Raw genomic sequence first — 21,685 nt, 5'->3', positions numbered from 1 at the left:
TGGAGCTGAACAAGTATTATGAAGAAGATTATTTAAATGAACAATCATGGACTAGGAGAAGGGCTGCAGTGTGCAACTAGTACAGAAGACTAGATTCTAGATGTCACCGCTGTGACACTGGTGATACAGACCCAGTTGGCACAGGGTGGGGTGAAGAACAGTAAAAGTAGAGGAAAGAAGATGATAAGAAGGGACCTGAATGGGATGAATCCAGAAAAACTTCCTTATGTTGATTTGGTTAAGATCTTCCCCAACTCATTAGAAAGAAGGAAATGGAGGTTTGTGTAGAAACCACCTTGAGTACTGTTGCTTGGGTTTCAATCAGATACCTATAGATCAAACAAACTCTACCTTTCAGGAATTATGCAAGACACTGGTGTACACATAGAATTGTATGAAGATCCATTCCTAAGGAGATCAAGTTGGGGAAGAGATTTCAGATGGAAAAGAATTAAGAAAGAGAAGATGGGGAGTTATTCACTTAGGAAGTGTGCTAGGGAGGGCACGTGAGAAACATAAGGTTTTGGTCAGCTAGGGGTATGTTTGAACTTAACTTGAGTTTATAGGGAGTTGAACAAAATTTTTTGGTTCTTACTATATGCCAGTTTCTGTTCTTAAGTCTTTAAATACATCATCTCTGGCCTAGGCAGCAGTCATGTGACCACCACAGGGTTAGCAGGCTGGAGAAGATGGAGGGGCAGAATGATTCCAGGGGTTGGTGAAGGTTCCAGAAATTTGTGTTCAATTGCTTCAACTTATACTGGGGATGGATGGCATTTCGGTATGAAGAATTTAACTTTAAAGATTTGACAATTCCAGAATGAACACCTGGGATAGAGTATTAAGATCTTCCCCGAAGGTCATTTAAAAGTGAATGTGTTATTTTGGCTGTCTTGGCATATTTTAGATGTGGCCTTATTCGGAAGCAGGGTTATGAAGATAATCACTGCAAATCCCCTCCTGTCTTTAAGGATGTGAAATGAAGCCTGATAGTTTTTTTTTTTTTCTGTTTTGTGTTAGGTTTCTGATGACAGAATAAAAAAAGATGATTTAATCTCATTATTTAGAATTCAGAAGATAAATTTTCAAACAAAATCATTTGGCTGCCCATACTATGGTTGGGAATTGTGGCTGTCTGTGACAGTGTTTCTCCCTTTTTAGGTGAAAAAAAAAAATTCAATCCTGATTGGGTTCCTCTTTCATTGGGTAAAGATTTGTAACAGGGCCATATGAAGGAAGCAATTTGCAATCATGTCCAGAAGATCTTAACTGGCATTTGTAAATAACTAAGTTGTAGACTTCTGGTTAGAGGCATCTGGAAAAAGAGACTTGAGATTTGAGCCCACTTGGCTTGTTTGCCTGTGTGTAGGGATAGGACAATCTTCATTCAGATATCGTGAAAGTCAGTGGGCCATATAGCCAGAATCTTCAGTGAAGCTGATTGTTCATGCATGGCAAAACTCCCTTTCAATGACTGAAATCAATTTTTCCCAATGCCTCAAAGCGGAAATCATTCTGAGACTTTTGAAAGCAATTTTTCATTTTATTTCTTTGCAAACTGACACACCCCTCTGTTTGCTTTGTAACAGGACAGCCGACGTAAAGCTCTTTGCAGCTCCGGCTTGCTCTCTCTGCCTCTTCCACCCTAGATCCCGCAATCCTCCCTAGAGTTGTGAGTCCCAAGCCCCAAGATGGCGTTCTAAATAGGGGTTATGCAGCAGAGTGATAAAAATGGCGTGGATTTATGTTGTAACTACAGAGATTTTTTTCCCCAGAATTGGTACTGACTTGATTGTTCCAATTCCTATGTTGATTTGGTTGCTTGGAAGATTGTAAGACAGAGAAAATGGGTTTTAAAGAATTTTCCTTTTCTACATAGGTGGGTCACCTACTCAAAATCATATTTTCCCATTTAAATCATTTTCTGACTAATATGTTGTATCTGATCTCTCAAGTGTAAGCAAAATATGTTTTTTCTTTTAGTGATATATAGTAAGTTCATTGCATTTCTGAGAACAAAGCATTCATCGCTGATAGCTTCTCCTCATCTCCCCAGCTTCCCTAGCTGGATATTGGCTTATAAGAAAGGATTGTGTGTGTGTGTGTGTGTGTGTGTGTGTTCAAAATAAGAGGAAAGTCCATTGTGCTGTATGGTGAGTTTCCAAACAACAAATATTGCCTTGCAAGTGATAGTTGTAAAGTACTTTGGATTCTTAAATTTATTACCACTTACAATTCATATTTTGTGACTTTGCTGTTAATCCTGGAAATTCAGTTACAGCCTTAAGTTTGAGTCCCATTGAAATCACTTCCAGGAGCCTACAAAAGGGTATGAAAACACTCAGGAAGTATTTCATGGCCAGCATGAGGTGGAGTGGAGAGTTGGTTGGGAAGGGGTAGTTGGGAGGAGAGGTCCAGATGGAGTGTCTCGCTGACCAGAAGTCATGCAGATGATGCCTTTTCCCCCTTGTTTTTATAATATTCAGGAGATGTGCAGACTGATCAGTAGTTCTTCAAAACTGCTACCTTGGTTCTTGGGGAGTGTCCCTTGAGACAAATTTCTTGAACATATTCTATGGGCTTGGCACTGTGCCTGAGACCTCATAGGTAAACTATAGTGATAGACTAATGACTAAAAGTTATTTCATATTTGGATGCTTTCTGCCATTTGGTTTTTTACATGTTTGAATTTTCAGAAACATTACTATCACTTGTATATGCCGACTTTGTTGTTGAAAATTAGTACTGGTTTTATAATTTTGTCTTGACCTCCAGGCTTAAAAAGCTTTATTTAGGACTGCAATACACAAGAGATCATGGGTCAGATTCACAGAATCACTGGGATTTAAATATCATGTATTCCTATTTCCTCACTTTCCAAAGATGAACTAGAGTCCTAGAGAGATTTATTGATAAATATGAAGAGTTGTATTTCTATGTATTAATTCATTTTTCAAATTCAAATTTAATTAACATACAGTATTATATTAGTTTCAGGTGTATAGTATTATGATTCAACACTTCCATACCATTTCTCAGTGTTCATCTGAGTGAACTCTCAAAGCATCTGGATAGCTCCATCAGTTAAGTATCCAACTTGATCTCAGCTCAGGTATCAGATCTCAGATTCCTGAGTTCAAGCCACTCATTGGTCTCCTTGCTGGGTGTGGAGCCTACTTAAAAAAAAAAAAAAAAGTATACTTTTAATTTCCTTAACCTGTTTCCACCTTCTACCACCCTTTTGGCAAACACCATTTTGTTTTATATTTAAAAGTCTGGCTTGTTTGTTTGTCTCTTTTTTTCTTTGTTCATTTATTTTGTCTTTTAAATTCCACATATAAGTGAAATCATACGGTATGTGTCATTTAGAGACGTATTTTTAACTGTACTCTTACATCAGAATTTTTCATAAAAAATTTAATTTGGGTTTTGTTGCAGTATTTAAGTATCTGATACTCGACAGGTATGGAGATTGAAGATGACTTAGTAGAACAAAAGGTTGCACAGCAGCTGAGAGCAAAGAACTTATTCCTTCCCAATGCACTAGCTACTTTTAGCTCCCCTCCAGATGAGATCTCGACATCTACCTAAGCTTGAATTTGCCCAGTTTGTTCCTTCAACATGGAGCTGTTAGATAAGTTTTTATCTTAAGCCACAACCATTAAATAAGTATTCACAGAGATTTGTCTGTGAGCCACAAAAAACAAAAACAAACAAACAAAAACCCAAACAAACAGACATGATTCCTACTCACAGGAGGAGATGAATGCAGGTGAGACAGAGAATGACACATCTTTCAAATTATTACTATTATACGATGGCATAATGAAAGATAGATTGAATAGTATAGGTAATAAATAAGGAGGACATAACTGAGTTGCTTCTGAGGTCAGAATCTGGCTTGTGTCTACTAAACACATGACAGTTGCTGTCTTGGTTTCCCCATTCAAGCTACTTATCCTGTTGAGAAATGAAGATTGAAAAGATTAGTGGCTTCATTTTATGCTGATACCTTGAAAGAGAGAGCGTGGGATGCGTGGCATAAAAAAAATTGTGGATGGGCATCTTTAAGATCAGTTAGAATGGCTGCAGTAGAGAATCCAAGAAGACGTCTCTCATCACCTTCACAATATACAAGTGGTATTTGTTCGCATGTGTGCCTAGTTACAGCAAGAGCTGCCTATGGAGCTGTGGTCGTTCGTGGACAGGGTTAAGGAGAAGAGTGTATGTTAGGAAGCTAAGTCACACTGGGAGAGGAGATTTGTCAAGATAGAGTTCTGAGGTTTACTGGTCACAATCCCGGATTTGGGATGAAAAAGTTATTCTTTTGTTCAGTGTTCAAGTTGGGGGTTTGCCCTGCAAGAGAGTCAACTGCTGACTTTACTTGAGTGTATTTGGAAAGAGAAGCACTTAAACCAGCCATGAACAGAAGAATGCCAGGTTTTCTCGAACCATCGCCAAAGCCCAACAATTTCTCAGAATTTTCAGAGGTGCCAGAGGGGTGTTTGCATTTCAATGGAAAAGTTCTGAAAGCTCTGGAAACTATTCCCAGTTTTAGTTTTTCATTAAAGGCAAAAACCATTACTGTGAATAAGGGACAGAAGCACTTGCTAGGGCTTTGTTGAGAGTTAAGAAAAGGGACCTCTGGGAAATTTTAAAATTGTTCAGTCCTTTGCCACAAAGCTGAGACAAAGGGGATCAAGTCGTAATGGCAAATAGGAAAGTACTGTTCGCTTTCATACAAAAGTACCCAGAGTCTGGAGCCCAATGTCTGGAGCCACTTTTCACTAGCCTGGCTCTGAAATAAAGACAGAACTTTCTAGGTTTAAAGAGATGTAGTAGCAACAGCTTGCAATAACACAAGGATTCCCTTCATAAGCACAGAGTCATCATAAGTATTTAATCTCTCACACACTGCAAATATCTGGTTAGTTAGCTTAGAGATTATAGTCCTCATGAAGACACTCTTCCAGAAAAAGAATAATACTATTTCCAGTTGCAATTTGGAAGGATTTTAAGACTTTAGACTTATAGTAACACTGGAAAGCAGAAAAACGCAGGGTAGCAAATCAAATGACTTTAGGTCTAATTCTACCACAGCAAGACTGAAGGCAGCACTTCAATAGAAATGTAATGCAAGCCACATAGGTAATTAAAGTTTTCTAGTAGCTACATTAAAAAACTAAAAACAAACGGGTAAACTTAATTCTAATGTATTCTATTTAATCTGATATATGTAAAATATTATCACTTCAAAATCAAATTGATATAAAAAGTTAGTAATAAAACACTTAACAATTTTTCCTTACTAAGTATTCGAATTTTGTTAGGTATTCTATAGTTATAGGCTTTCTCCACTTAGATGCTAAATTTTCATTAAAATTCCTCAACTGGTGGGGTGCCTGAGTGTCTCAGTCAGTTAAGCATCTGCCTTCGGCTGAGGTCATGATCCCAGGGTTCTGGGATCTAGCCCTGCATCGGGCTCCCTGCTCAGAGGGAAACCTGCTTCTCCCTCTCCCATTTCCCCTGCTTGTGTTCCCTTCTCTTGCTCTCTCTCTCTCTCTATCTCTGTCAAATAAATAAAATCTTTAAAAAAAATACTCAGTTGGTGTTCAGATGTCATGAAATTTCCGGTCAAAAGAGTGGATTCACGAATACACTGTAACAACGTCTAAGAACTGAATGGAGTGACACTTTCTAGTTTTAAGCTAATTAAAATTAAATAAAATTGAAAATTCAATTTTTCTGATTTTCTTGCTCCATTTCAGGTTATCAATGGGCAACACGTGGCTAAGTGGCAACTGTATTAAACAGGGCAGCTCTAAGATGTTGCTAGAGATTTGGTTTTGTTTTGTTTCCTATTATGCTGTAATCTTTTTTTGTTTGTTTCAAATATGAGCTTATTTTTTTAAAGATTTTATTTATTTCAAATATGAGCTTATCAAGTGAATTTTTGGAAGTGGCTGATTATACCTTTTTTATGTAGAGATATTTTGGGGGCAATACAAATGTTGTATGAGCTTTGACCTGTCTTTTGCCATAAGGCTTTGTTTCTCCATTTAAGATTGTGTGCATATCTTGCTAGAATTTTTCAAAACCCTGAGCCAGCTTGGCCCGTGGGGCACAAGGAGCCACTTGCTGGTGGGGTTTGGGGGTGGGAGAGGAAGATGAGGAGATAAACCAGGGTCTGAAGGAGGAGCATTTTCCCCTCCATGTTCAGAAATGTGAACATTATCTTTCAGGTAATAGGACCACATATTTTCTGACTATTAAACTGATGATTCTTTATTATAAAAAATTAACAGCATTTAGATTAGCCTGCAAAGATAATAAAAACCATCCATAATTCCACCACCCAGAGAGAGCTACTGGTAACACTGAACATAGTTCTTTTTTGACATAAAAATTTATTCAAACAATGACTGCTTTCTAGAAGATTCTATAGCTCTTCAGGAGGTCTTCTCCTGACAGCTAGTAGGGAAATGTTGCTCAATAAAGAACAAAATCTCAGTCTTCAAAGGACTTGCTTTCTGTTTCAATATTCAGCCTTTGCAGAGTTAAAGTTGCTGTCAGGGCTGGTTTAAATAGTTCCTTTCAGTTGACCTAGGCTCTGGAGTTCAATGCTCAGTCTTCCAGCTCCTTTCCCTTCTTCCCTCCAAGGTGACAACTGAGTGTGTAAAGCAAATTGTGCACCCTTCCAGCAGGGTGCCTGGGCTCTGGGACAGAGGGGCTGCTGTGATCTACTCCTGATTGGTGTCTGCAAGATGTCCTCTCCCTCTGGTCTCTTGACGTGATGTATTGGTACCCACTGCTGGAGCCCCTGGTCCTTGCCAGTTAAGTCTGTATCTCTTAAGGGTCTCTTCCTCTGGAACCTTGCAGTCCCTGCATCCTCCCAGAACCTTTGTGGCCCCTCAGTGGGCTCATGGAAACCTCTGGATTTCCTCCAGGCATCACACCAGCCACAAGAAGCCAGACATACTCCCTGAGACGCACCTGAGTACCTACCTACAAGTGCTGCCTGACCTCACTGTCACTCCTGCCTTGCAGGAAATTGCTACCAGGAGGGCATTTCTGGGAACCCTACCGTCTCCTCATGGTTTGCCCAGGTAACTGTGTCTCCAGTCCTATCCGGACGTTTCCAGGTCCAGGTGACTTACTTCTTGCTTCTTTTACCTCTATTTCCTCTTGTTCCCTTGGGCAAGAAGGAGTGACCATTGTTCCTCGATGTCGGGAGTTCTTAAAGTGTAACTCACAGATCTCTGGGGTCCTAGAGACGTTTTCGGGGAGTCCGTGAGATCAAAACAATCTTCATAAATATATGAAAAATGATTTCCCCTTTTCAGTCTGACATTTGCACTGAGGATGCAAAGGCAATGTAGGTAAGCTGGCTGGCTCCTTAGCTGGTCAAGGCAGGAGCTCTGTGCTCTACTTGGAGTCATTGTATTCGTGACACCATACAGTAAACACACACACACACAGGCACACACACGCACACGCATACACACACTCACGTTCCAAGAGACAGAAGAAAAGTTCAAACAAAAATAACCTGTTAAGTTCACTTAGGAAAGTCTTTGATAAAGTAAAAATTTATATATTAAATCTCAACTTGGTACTCTGTGTGGCTAACTAGGAAGTAAAAATAAAGTACTTTCTGATTTATACTGAAATATGACAATTATTTTGAAGAAGAGCTGGTATGCCATTATTTGAATGTGAGCTGAATTAGCAGTTTTGTCCATGGAACTCCTATTTTTCCCTAAACGAAGAGCCGATAAACTATGATACTGTGATAAGCTGTGATAATCAGAAAAACTGGGATGAATCAGAGTTGAATTTTTGGTGGACATTTTCTCAAAAACGAATGAGGTGAGACTGTCATTTCATAACATTGAAAGCATTTGTTGCCAATAATAACATTGGAGCTTTCAACCAGGAAGTAGAAGTTTGGAAAACTTGTATCAACCACTATGAACTTGACAGATTCCCAATATATTTTTTTTAAATTTAATCCAATATTTACAGATTTTTCTGAATGAGATTTGTGGTGACGGTAACCGATGTGATTTTTGACATTATATAACAAAATATGTCAACATTTGGAAAATTTACATAACTGTGAATTAATAATCTCCAAATGATCAAGATGTGATTTTTTAAATAATGCATGGGTAAAAGATCCATTCAGAATTCAAGAATAATAAATGGACTCTAAGGTAGTAGTATGAATGAATGTTCATATATATGGTTTCAGATTCCATATTGCAGGTAACATTTAAGAAAGTATTAATTGTCAAGTTTTGGTTAGTATCAAAGAAGAAGATTCACAACTACCTAAAAAGGTTATTAAAATACTTTTTCCTTTTCCAGCTCTGTGTCTGTGTGAGGCTGGATTTTTTCCCCCCTGTACTTAAAACCAAAATAATGTCACTCTTCTTGCTCATTGTTTTGGGGTATGAAAACAGGTTTTTCTTTTCTTTACTTTTTAAAAAATTCTATTTATTGGTTTATTTGTAAGAGAGAGGGAGAGAGAGAGCATGAGCAGGGGGTGGGGTAAGAGGGAGAAGTAGGCTCCCCGCTGAGCAGGAAGCCCGATGCAGGGCTCCATTCCAAGGACCCTGAGATCATGACCCGAGCTGCAGGCAGATGCTTAACTCACTGAGCCACCCAGACACCACAGAAAATAGGTTTTCCATAAAAATATGTAATTGTGTGGTAGGTTTATTACTATCTTAGGTGTATTAATAAATAAATATTTAAAAAATTTCCCAGCTTTAATTTCTAATATGGTATCTTACTTTGGACTGCTATAGCAAAATCATCATAGGTGGAGTGGCTTACACAACATATATCTATTTCTCACAGTTTTGGAGAAGATCCAAGATCAAAACGGCAGTAGATTCTGGTGAGTCTGGGGAGGACTCCATTCCTGGCCTGTAGATGGCCCTCTTCTTGCTGTATCCCTACATGGCAGAGAAGTTCTCACATCTTTTCCCATTTCTACGAGACCATTAAGCCCATCACGAGAGCCCTCTCCTCATGACCTAATTTAATTACTGCCCCAAGTCCCCACTTCCAAATACCATCACACTGGGGATTAGGGCTTCAGCATATGGATTTTGGGGGGCACAAACATTCAGTCTGTGACATATAGTAACTATCAATATATGTAATCTACATAAGCAAGTATCTGTCAGTAGTTAAAATAGTAGATATTATTAGGGTCCTGGGGCGCCTTGGTTGGGCATCTGCCTTCGACTCAGGTCATGATCCCATGGTCCTGGGATTGAGCCCCATATTGGGCTCTCTGCTCATTGGGGAGCCTGCTTCTCCCTCTCCCTCTGCTGACTTCTCTGCCTACTTGTGTTCTCTCTCTCTGTCAAAAAAAAAAAACAAAAAAAATCTTAAGAAAAAATAATAAGAGTCTTAAATAATTTTAAAGAGTTGTGAAGGGGTTGGGGTGCCCGGGTAGCTCAGTGGGTTAAAGCCTCTGCCTTCAGCTCAGGTCATGATCCCAGGGTCCTGGGATCCAGCCCCGCATCAGGCTCTCTGCTCAGCAGGGAGCCTGCTTCCCTTCCTCTCTCTCTGCCTACTTGTGATCTCTGTCTGTCAAATAAATCAATAAAAATCTTAAAAAAAAAAAAAAAGAGTTGTGAAGGGGTCAACCCTATCCCCAACCAGGTAGCTGAAGGCTCAAGCTGACTATAGACAAGTCACTCCTCAGAAATGCAAGAAAAAAAGTCTGACTGTGTTTCAAAACATTACTCCAGCAATACACATATTATTAAGCATACAGTATTTAAAAATTGAAATCCTAATGAGTATATTTATTTATAATTTGATTTGTCCCACTCAGTTGTCATGAGCATAGTTTCACGTCAGGAAATACTCCTCTAAAATGTGATTTGTGGAGGTTGTATTTATTGTGTCTCCTGCCATCAGCAAGGTTTAGTCAGAGGAATGATGTTTATGTTCTAAGAAGGTAACTCGAATGACAATACTGAGAGAAGCTGCTAGAAATCCAGGGCAGGAGTCTCAGTGAAGTAGATGCAGTGGTCCTTGAGAAAGCGCTGACTTTGGGATTGTGTTGGAGAGGGAGTGGTTGTACATTAGGGTGAACCACTGAATGAGAGGGAAAAAAAGAGATAGGACCTCTCATGGGCTTCTCTAGCATAGAGATACAAGACATTTATTAAAGTTACATGGCAACGTTCAGTAGGTAACAGTGCATTTTCATTCTTTTTTATTTTGAAATAGTTAGCCTCTTAATACCTGTTTACCATTAAATGTCGGGTTTACATTTAAATGCCTTCATTTGTATTTACACGTGGTTTCTTTCCACAAAGGATTGGAGAATAGCTACAGTCACAAGCATTATAAAAATACTACTACTACTATTACTACTACTGCTACTAATGCAGTAGGTAAGCAGATTTTCAACTCAGTTTTATTTTGAATTCTAATATCTTGTAGCTATCGTTCAGGAAAATTAAAAAACACATCACAAAATATTGAATTTTCTTTCATCATTTTCAATGTAAGGATGATTGTAGTTATTTCATGTTCATAGTGCCAAAAATTTATGGTCTTAATCTTTTTTTAATAAAAATTTTATAAAATCTCTACCTATTAGAAATGTCAGGAATAGATAGTTCAGGATAGGCATGTCGGTTGTTTATAATAAAACATTTTCATAATTTTTCTCAATGATAATATTTCAATGATGTAAAACTAATTTTAACTTAAAAAATTTATTTGCCAGAAAAATGACCTCAGATTTTAAAATATTTAAAATTGTGTTTTTAGCTTTTAGGAGTATAATTATTTTATATGTAAGATGATCTAATGATCATTGTTAGTAACAATCTTTAGTTTTACTATAAAAAGTCATAGTCAAAAAATCAGCTTAGGCATTTATTATTTCCTTTGCTAGTTCATTCATCCATTCATTCTTCAAATGTTCAGGGATTCCTAAGTTATATTTCAGACTCTAGGCTAAATATTTATTATACGAAAATGACAATATCTTTCTTTAAGGACCTTGAAAGGAATATGGAAATCAAACAAAATGAAACAACTAGTAAGGAATGCTGTAAATACTAAAACACAGGTATTTTGGTTTTCTTGGTATTTAGGATTGTCCCAATCAAACTGGGATTTGAAAGAAGTAGAAATCGTAGTTCTCACTTTAAGAGGGATTATTCTGGAGGTAGACTGAATTACTGTTCACTGATATCTAGTACCCTCTTTGTGGAAGGCTTATGCCCCCCACCCCACCTTGTTGAACTCAGACTTGCAGTGATATCATATTGTGGTTGTCTTTAACATATCTCTGATAACTAGTGATGATAAGCACTTTTTGGCCATTTTTAATTGGTTAGCTTGTCTTTGTATTATTAATAAAGGAAAGATAGTAAGAGTTCTTTATCTATCTCGAATACCAATCATTTGTTAGATAGATGTTCTGTAAATATTTTCTTCTAATTCCTGGCTTACCTCTTTATTGTCTTACCAGTGTCTTTGGATGAGAAGATTTAAAAAAAAATATGAAATCTACCTTATCTTTTTTTCTTTTGTGTCTATTTACTTCCTATGAAATCTAAGAAACTTTTGCCTACCCTCAAGTCAGAAAGATATTCTCCCATACTTCCATTAAGTGTTTTATGGTTTTAGCTTTTATGCCTAAGTTTATGATCCATCTCAAATTAATTTTTATACATAATTTGAGGTAGAAGCCAAGGTTAATTTCTTTCCATGTGGATATCTAGTTCCTCTAGCAACATTTGTTGAAAAGACTTTTCCCATTGGAGTGTTTTGTTCAATTTGTTTGTAATCAGAAGATCATATAGGAGCGGGTCTATTTCATTGTGTTTCATTGATTTATCAACTCGTATGCCACTACTTCATTGTCTTGATTATGTAGCTTTGTAAGTCTTCAGGGAGTATATTTCCTTTAAATTCATTCTTTTAGATAGGTTAGGTCTTTTGCATTTTCATATAAATTTAAGAAACTGGAGCTCCTGGGTGGCTCAGTCGGTTAAGTGGTCAACTAGATTTTGGCTTAGGTCATGACCTCAGGGTCATGGGATTGAGCCCTGTGTCAGGCTCTTGTGCTCAGTGGGGTGTCTGCTTCAGGATTCTCTCTCTTCCTCTCCAGCTGCCCCTCTCCCTGCTTGTGTGTGTGTGCTCTCTTTCTCTCTCTAAAATAAAAATAAATAAATCTTAAAAAAATAAATTTAAGAAACAGCTTTTTAACTTTTACGGAAAACCCAGAGGGATTTTGAATGGGATTGGGTTGAATCTATAGATCAATCTGGGGAGAACTGACCTATTTATTATATTGGGTCCTCCAATTTATAATCCTATGTTTAAGTCTTTATTTCTTTTTTCAGTCAAATATTATAATTCTCACTGTAAAATTTTTGCACATTTTTGTGAAATTTATTCTTTAGTTTCAGGGTTTGACATCATTATAAACAGAATTTTAAAAGTTTCACTTTTTTAGTTGTTTGCTGCTAGTATTAAAACATGCAATTGATTTTTATATATTAAACTTTTACCTTGCAATGTTAAATTTACATATTAATTCTAGTAGTTGTCTTATAAATACCTTGGGATTTTCTACATATATCATCATGTCATATGCAAAAAGAGACAGTTTTTATTCTTTATTTGTAATATTTAAGCTTTCTATTTCTTTCTTTCTTTTTTTTTTTTTTTTTGGTCTTAGTACGATAGCTAGGAACTCCAGTATAATGTTGAATAGAGGCAATGAGAATGAACATTTTTACCTGTTCTCCATCTTTGGAGAAAAACATTTGATACTAGTTTGTGATATTTAGTTTCAGTTTCTAGTTTGCTGAGAATTAACAAACATCATAAAAGTGTTGAATTTTATCAAATAAATTTTCTGCATCCACTGACATGGTCAATTCTCATCCAAATTCTCTGACAATTCTCATCAATTCTCTGCCATAGGGTTCATCCTTTCCTATCTTTCTTTCCAAAGTGACCTCTAGGCTCTGGGCAGTGGAAACAGCATCACAGCCTCTAGAAGGAAGTGCATCAGGGACTTCCTCTAGCTGGTGTAGCCACCTCTGAGTCTCTCACAGCTGACCATTTCTGGTTGCTGATACCGGTCATTCTGGCATCTTCTGAGATGCATTACATCGTAGTGTCTCTGTGTTTTGATCCACATGCTGGGAGTTGTTCTCACCCCTGTGGGCGCCTTTATGTTAGCTGCCTGCTTGTTGCCTTTCCTTGTTCTTCTGGGAGACAGAGGACACAGGGTACTGTGACAGCTTTCGTGCTGTTCCCTAGAGATTAGGGAACTGTCTCGGGTTCTCTTTCGCTAATCTGCTTGCTCACCTACCATTCTGGCTCTTTTGTAACTCCAGTAATTTCTAAATAATTGTTTAAGAAAGTATATAGATAAAGTGGGCGGGGCATAGTTGTTATTAAACCTCCTTGCCAACTTCTTTATGGAACTAGCATGAGATTAAATCATTTGGATTGTTCTTTGATAAAAGACATTCCTCATGAATGCAGAATATTGGAAAAGAATGTTTTCTTTTAATACAACTGTGATTTCTCTATGATTAAGTAAGCCACAGATCTTAAAACAAGAGTCCCTTATTTTAAGATTTCATTTTTGCAAAGTCTTTTTAGAGCTGAAGGAAAACTTAGGGATAACTGAATCCCCCTTCTGATTTTCCACAGAAGAAAACTGAGGTCCACTGGAGGAAATGACTTGCCCTAAATTAGATAGAAGTTAGATTTGGCCCAGACAACTGCCAAATAAATCTTCGGGGAGCATTACTTTGAACTTGTCATTCTCCTATTTAAAAATTCTCAGTGCCTCTCTATGGACTGCTAATTAATTAAAGCACTGACTCCTAAACCCAGCAGTAGTTGCCTAATCTAGCCCCTCAAACTACCTTTCTTCTCCTCTAGATCCCACTCACACACCAGCTAATCTGGAATATTCTCTGTTACCAGAAACCACTCCCTGTTTCCTTTTTATTTATTTTTTTTTGTTTTAAATAAAGATTTTTATTTATTTATTTGTCAGACAGAGACACAAGTAGGCAGGGAGGCAGGCAGAGAGAGAGAGGAGGAAGCAGGCTCCCTGCTGAGCAGAGAGCCCAACGTGGGGCTCGATCCCAGGACCCTGGGATCATGACCTGAGCCGAAGGCAGAGGCTTTAACACACTGAGCCACCCAGGTGCCTCTCTGCTTCCTTTTATCTTTTATTTTATTTATTTATTTTTATTTTTTATTTCTTTTCAGCATAACAGTATTCATTGTTTTTGCACCACACCCAGTGCTCCATGCAATAAGTGCTCTCCCTAATACCCACCACCTGGTTCCCCCAACCTCCCAGCCCCCGCCCCTTCAAAACCCTCAGGTTGTTTTTCAGACACACCATTGCCCATACTCTTTGCTCTTTGCCTTGAAAAATCTTTTCCTATTCCTCCACTGTAGTAGGAGCCTAGTTCAAGCTTAAAAATTCAGCTTGAATGCCACTCCTTTAATATATTATTTCTGAGTTTCTCCACTCAAGGATGTGATTTCTCATTCTTCCATATTATCATAAAAAGTTCTTTAATGTTATTGTATTAAATTTATCATATTCTGAGTTTTAAAAAATTTGCATTTTCTCTTCTGAATTATACAATCCTTGGTATAGAATCTTATTCATACGCCTATCTCCTACAGAGTTTGCCTGTACAAAGGGGGAGCTAAATAAATATTTTAAAATTAAATTAAATATAATGGGAAAATATAAAAAAATAAATCAGTGCAAACAGAGATAGAATAATATAAATTACACTTAAGAGAATTTAGTAGCTTTATTTTCTCTGAATTTGTGCCACTAATTATTCAGAAAAAAATGGATGGTTTATTGAAAGAGAATCTTGAATTCAATTTTAGCGTGCAATTTCAGGGAATATGAATAGGCTTTTAAATATTCCTATGAATAATGAAAGACTATTGTTACCTTTTATAGAATTATTTTAGTTTGGTCTGACTTACAGATTAGAGAACACACTAGACATCTAGGATTGCCTCTGTTAGCTTCTCTAACTCTTGAGCCAAATGTAGCTGTAGCTCCATGATGAAGGTGATCCGCTTCTCGTGAGGTCATTTCCATCAGCAAAGTTGAGGGCTTGGAGGCCACGAGAGACAGGTGAAGGTTACCCTTTGTCCTGATCTTCTCCACTTTTTGTCTATCTTTCCTCCCTAACTGCCTACTTTGCTTACTACAGGACATTCCAGACACAGAAGCAGCACCATGCATAGACTGTTTAACCAGCTCCCAAATAATGTAAGGTCAAATCCCCACAATAAAACTCTTATTGTGTTGTATATCACTCCTATGGTCTGCTTGTTGATCAAACTCTGACTGCTACAAAATTTGGTACTAAGGAACAAAAACAGAACCTTAAGGATTGGTTCTCTAAATTATCTGGAATTGCTTCTTTTCATCAATTAGATTTAAAAGCAGTTATAACACTGTTTACAGTCATAAGAGGAACACTAGTAGTTCATCACATCCAGTGGCAAACATTTAATTAAGTTTTCCTCTGTAATAAAGTGCTCATAGAAGGTATGGCTTTAGGTGATCAAGTATTTGCTACCCGATTAGTGGGATTAAGGAGTATAATAGGATTGGTTGGTTGCTTCTAAATAGGTAGAGAGCTTGGGGAAAGAAAATGATAAAATCCATGCTTTAAATTTTTCAGTACAAGATCTACATAAGGAACTTGAAAGTCTCTGTGAGTGCTCCCCATCCTTCCAACCCTTATATTCTGTAGGTACAGGGCTGAGGTTCCTGAAATCAAACCCAAATTCTAATCCTGTAGGTATCTGAGTTACGATATAAAATAAATTCCCAATTTCACTGGATCTCTTGGTTAAAGTACTGATTGAGAAAGAGAGGAATTTTAAATATTGGAATGGAGAACTATGGGCATATTCTCATAAAGCTGGGGATCTTGAATCCTGCTGATCTTGAATCCTTGTTCTCTGCCAGTACATGCAGCCCTTATCTTCCTACCTGAGACTTTTGTTTTTCAATTTATAGCTCCAGATATCTGCGAACATGTGTAGAAATGGATCATAGGGTGTAGGATCAGGGTGAAAGGTATAAAAAGTTAGACCCAGCTGAAACAGTTCAATAGCGGATGACTGGAAGTAGTAATGAGAAGATCGCTGCTCCTTCCATAATGGGAGTGATGGTATGTAATCATTAAGTCATCAGGTGACTGGTTGGTGCTGCTGGGGACTGATACGGTGTCATATTAGCATCAGGAGTCAGTTGGGAATGGACTAGGATAGTGTTTTCTACTGTTGGCAGGTTTGGTACTCAGTGGCTCTAGCCAGATCTGCTGGGGTGAATGGATGTACATGTTTCTGAGACCTTATATAACATAATTTCCATTTCTGCCACAATGGCTGCTGTTTTCATAAGCCCATCGAGCCCCTTGTTTATAAGCCAGGTTATAAACCCGCATCCAATTTTCATCTTCCACTTAATGGATTTGTGGTTCCCATAGGTCACCTGCATCAAGGAAGATGGAGACTTCCAGGTGGCAAGTGACTGACACAGGTACACATTTCTCCAAGGCTAAAGCTTGCCCTGCTGGGTTCCAGTTTGTCCTGCTCTCACCCACTCCACATGCACTTATCTTTCCCAAATGCTTGCCCTGTCTAGCACTGCACACGTAAACATCAGCCACACACTAACTCTTTAATGGTTTCACACGACTGCATAAAACAAAACCCCTATTTAAAAATCCCTCTTTCTATTCCACTCTTAGTGGTTCTTCTTTTATGATCAAACTCTAACTGATAAAGTCTAGGGGATCCGTCCTAGAGAGCAAGAGTCAGAGACAAGAAGAGTGAAGCAGAAAAGAAGAGAGAAAGCAGATTGAAGAATTCATTACCTAGCTGATTGCCATTAAAGGTGATTTATAGCCTGGTATTGAGGGACTGTCACAGCCTCTGGAGCAACAACAACAACCAAAAAACCCCAGCATCTCAAGAAAGAGAAGAATTTATCTTCCAGTTCCTATTTTTCATTGGCCAGAAGTTCACCCAGTGGGATGTTGAAGCTCCCATAAGCTGTAAATCGGGAAGTCCTGGAGAAAGACACAAGAGACCATGAGTGCACTCCTAAGGTAAGGGGCTGTCTGTGTGAGTCTGTGTGAAGTTAGTTGGAGCCCATTCAAAGCGGGTTGCTTCTGTGGTAGCTGAATAGAAAATGGGTAAGGCTGAGAAGGTCTGAAATGGTGTCTGTGAAGTTTCTGATACTGTCCACCCCTTGTACCACCCTCATACACTATAATATCAGCTTCAACTTTTGTGAAAACAGGTTACGGCCACTTTCTTCGCAAGTGGGAAATTATAAATCCAGTTGGGTAGAGTTTCCTTCAAAACTGAAATTTCTAAAAGAATAAAATAAGAAGTTTCCCTCTTGTTGCAGCTTCTCCCAAGATCATCATAGATACTCGCCACCAGCCACCTCCTTCATGCATTCTAAATTTCGTCACTCTCATCTGGTACATTTGCTTGTTTGGAGTGCTTGTCAGGTGTCACCTGAAACATTTTGTTGCTTTATGCTCGTTGGACTGTGGCTGCTGTGACTGTTAATTTACTTTTCTCACTGAGAATAAAAGCGCCAGGAGACGTTCAAAGAATCCTCTGAGTTCTAGGCTTCTGTCTTCCTGCCCTCATCAGGTTGTAGCATCTTTAGTTTCTTATGGAGATCAGAGTCAAGCTCTCTGGTCAGTGACTCTTTTCTTTGCCGTTTCCCCCAATGGCTTGAGGGGTTCAAAGTGTTCAGAAAGTTAATGGGAATTTATTGTTTTTCCTACTTGAAAATTTTCCCTCCAGGAATGTGGAAATTGAAGCCAGCAGAGTTTGTTTCCAGGGATGGGAAGCACAAATTCTGCAAGTCATCATCCACTGTGAGTAATGGCAAGGGGGATCAATCCTTCTTCCACCATGTATTCGAGAGCCTTGTATTCCAGTTATTGGGACACAGCACTGCCATTTGGTGCACGTGCTACGTCCTGGAGGTCAGCGCCCCAACGAAGGAAGTGTTCTCAAGCTGGTGCATTAGCTGGGTCTCTCACAGTCTACTCCATTTTTCGCTGGTTATTTCTGGGTAAAACAATACATGGTTAGTCTAGTGGATTCCACGGTTGTGTACACATTGTCATACTTAATTTACCATAAAATCAGCTTCCTGATTGGAGGCAGTTCTTGATGGGACCCATATCCCTAGATCAGTCTTTCTGAGTGTCCTGGATAGCAGTGCCAATGATGATGCTAAAGGCAAACCAACATTTGGAGTAGCTATAGATCCCAGTAGAGCAAGCTGCTGCTCCCTCCATAGTGGAAGAGGTCCAATGCAACCATCTGATGCCAAGTAGCTGTCTGGTCTCTGCTGCAAACATGGCGCATTCAGTAGGAGAAGTAGCTAGATCTGTTTTGGTAATGGGGAGTCATGCTGTTGGGCCCAGGCATTGCTTTCATCCTTGCTACCGTCATCACTCTGCCAGTGGGCCTTTTGTATCCGCATTGGAGAGGTAGAGCCAAGAGGCAAGCTGATGGTCGCCCTGCATGATGGCATTGTTGAGACCCTCCCTTGGGGTGGATAAACTGAGACTCAAAGATCTGCATGCCCTGCTTGTGCCCATTCCCATAAGTCCCACCATCCACATACCTCCCCCACAGATCTTATTTTCCTTGGTCTTTCAATCCCATTTTTTTATAGGCTTTTTGGTGAACAAAGCCAAACCATGGGTTTCTACCCAGGGACCCTTGCATGTCTACCTCTCAGGCTATTCCTTCCATGTAAAGTGGATAAACAAATGCATTTTCTTGCAGTTTTGTTATCTGTGAGAAATTCCCTTTACCTCTGTCCTTTAGAACCACCCCTGAGGGGCTGTCATGGAGCCACAGTGTATTCTTGCCTAAAACTCAACCCATATTAACCCATCTGTGACTCAGACCTAAGTTATTTTCTCCTTCCTGAGTTGCTCAGAAAGAACCCGCCTTCAGACCATAGGTGTGAGCTGAAGAAGAGGCATTCATGCAATCGAGGCAGATGACATGGGAATATGGGCTACTTATTCATGATCTATTTATGTGGTTTACTCATACCTTCTAGAACTGCTGGCTCTGAGCCTAAATGTAACTTCTCTGTTATACAATGGATTGCTGTTGTGCACATCTGATATTATAAATTTGTGGATCTGGTAATACTCCACTCTTCACAGGAATGTCCAGTTACAGAGACACCTGGTGTCCCATGGTCAAGTAGAGCTTCTGTTAGATGCCAATAACTATTTTTCAAGTGGAGACCACTCTTATACTGCTGAAGGCATGTCTTTGCTCCAGAACCCAAGAAGTATGTGTTGAAACAATCCTGTTGGGACTTGTCAGTAAGCTTACACAGCATCTTTATCTATCATAGGAATATCTGGTACCATCAGGCATGCTGGGTCATATGGCCAGGGGGCAGAGAAACTTGTACCTTAGCCTGGGCTTGCTTCAGAGTCCTCTTTTGATCTCAGTCCCAGTTGAAATGGCAGTCTTCTGCGTGGCTCCCAACATGAGTTAAACAAGATTCCCAATCACAGTATTTGCTGTCTCCAAAATTCAAAGAGGCCCTCCAAGAATAAGGAGTATTTCTTGGAGGTACAACAACTTGTCATTTAGCATAAAGGGAATGCCCCACATCTCCCAGACTGCCATATTCCTAAAATCTTCACTGATGTAGCAGACTTCTAAATTTCTATGGGGTCTGGGGCGCCTGGGTGGCTCAGTGACTTAAAGCCTCTGCCTTCAGCTCAGGTCATGATCCCAGGGTCCTGGGATCGAGCCCCACATCGGGCTCTCTGCTCAGCTGGGAGCCTGTTTCCCCCTCCTTCTCTCTGCCTGCCTCTCTGCCTACTTATGATCTCTGTCAAATAAATAAATAAAATCTTTTAAATTTCTATGGGGTTTAACTCCCACTCAGAGCACAAAAGCATCCTCTTAGGACATCAAGGGAACTTTCCTGTTCTATAAGGCAAACTGACCTGCTGTTATCAGTTTAGGGACTGAATGTGATGATTTGTAGAATGTCAAGCTAGTCCAAGTCCCTATGGACCATATTATGACAAACGACAGCAGAATCAACATAACCCTGGAGCAAGGCAGTGTGTATTTGATCTCTTCTGTGTAAGGGTGATCTGTGTTTGATCTTTTCTACTGAAGGAGAAGAATGTTTTCACTAGACCAAAATCCACAAACTGGATATCAGAAACTGTGTTATTTTGTTGCAGCAAAGACACCAAGTATGATCAGCTATCACTTGGTTCAGATTATAGTTATCCCTTAAATAAGGATGCAATGAAAAGTATCACTCTTGCATCCTTTAAGTCTTGGAAGACTAATCTAAAACTACTACCAGGATGTGGTATTGCTTCTGAGTTAGCCTCTTGGCTGGGACAGGAAGCAGTTTCAGGGGATTCTGCTTGTCTTTTCCTATCATGATGGCTCTTATTCCTCAGCTAAGTGGACCAATGTGAGAATTATGCCACTTCTAAGTATATCTCTTCTGATTACAAAATCAGAGACAGTGTAGGTCTGTGAACATATTAGACTCACTAAAAAACAGACATATGTTGGAATTTCATTTACCATCAGGTCTCCGTATGTCTCAACTCTAACTGGAGGACACAATCGTGTTTTGCATCCCAAGGTGTCAATGTCAGTTCAGACTCTATCTTACAGACCTAGAAAAGTTTGGGTATTTCCTCAATGCACAGTTACCCTAACATAGAGAGTAAGTCCTTTTTAAAAAAGATTGGTGAATATCTACCATATATTCTTGTAATCGTTTTGCAAAGTTCTTCCTTGGAAGAATAGGATCTTTACAACCGTCTATAAACCAACATAAGTCTAGAAACTATGAGCACCCATGATTTTCCTTTGAGGCATTTTCACCATTTGTTTGATGTTTAATGACATAAACTGAGCAACGTCTAGATCAGTTGTCCAGATATTTCACCCCTAGATACAAATGACCTATTACCCATTGCCACAGACCCTGTAGACCATGCCCCCTGACCACCACTCCAGCCTTCTTGCCCAAGATGGAATCACATCTACCTTGTTTCAGAAAGCGAAGTACATATGTGGCTTGTATCATTCTGAAAACTCACTTTTGGTCAACATAGAGGTCCCTTTTTAATTCTCCCCAGTCTTTTCTGCTATGGAACAAATGATAGAAGGTCTTGCTTTCTGTTACATGTAATGCAGTCTTTAAGAATTTAGTCATAAAATAACTTCCATGTAATCCTTTTCAGTCTGGCAGTTGCCAATGTCCTATGACAGAGGAAGATTGAAATTCAGAGCTTTGTACATTCAGATGGTCAATATGAGGCTGCTGAGTGTTGACTACATGCTTGGTAATGAAGAATAAGTGAGAAATATGACAGACATTTTCTGACCCAAAGAATTTTCTCATTTTCCAGAGAGATCATGTACCTTTGGAAAAGTAACTACGAAAGACTGAACCTGACCTGGGGGTCAGGAAGGTCTTTTCTGAAGACTGATGAGATCTTAGATTGGTCCCTATTGTTCAGGCACTGGTGCCTTCACAGAGGCTCCAAGATAGGGAAAAGAG

General features: G+C 39.0%; 1 long non-coding RNA gene across 1 annotated transcript in view; it reads left to right on the top strand.

Annotated features, from left to right (window-relative positions):
* LOC116868921 overlaps positions 1-17,177 on the top strand; it is a 34,424-nt gene extending 17,247 nt beyond the window's left edge. The window contains exons 2-3 of the long non-coding RNA XR_004382917.1: positions 16,560-16,612; positions 16,866-17,177. This is a non-coding gene — a long non-coding RNA (uncharacterized LOC116868921). The remainder of the gene's footprint in view (positions 1-16,559; positions 16,613-16,865) is intronic.
* Positions 17,178-21,685: the final 4,508 nt, after the last annotated feature.

The sequence above is a fragment of the Lontra canadensis genome, unplaced genomic scaffold (genome assembly GCF_010015895.1).
Source record: "Lontra canadensis isolate GAN:19392208 unplaced genomic scaffold, GSC_riverotter_1.0 scaffold17, whole genome shotgun sequence".
Classification (NCBI taxonomy): Eukaryota; Metazoa; Chordata; class Mammalia; order Carnivora; family Mustelidae; genus Lontra; species Lontra canadensis.
The sequence above is the reverse complement of the archived record's forward strand: the minus strand, read 5'-3'. Positions and strand labels throughout refer to the sequence as shown.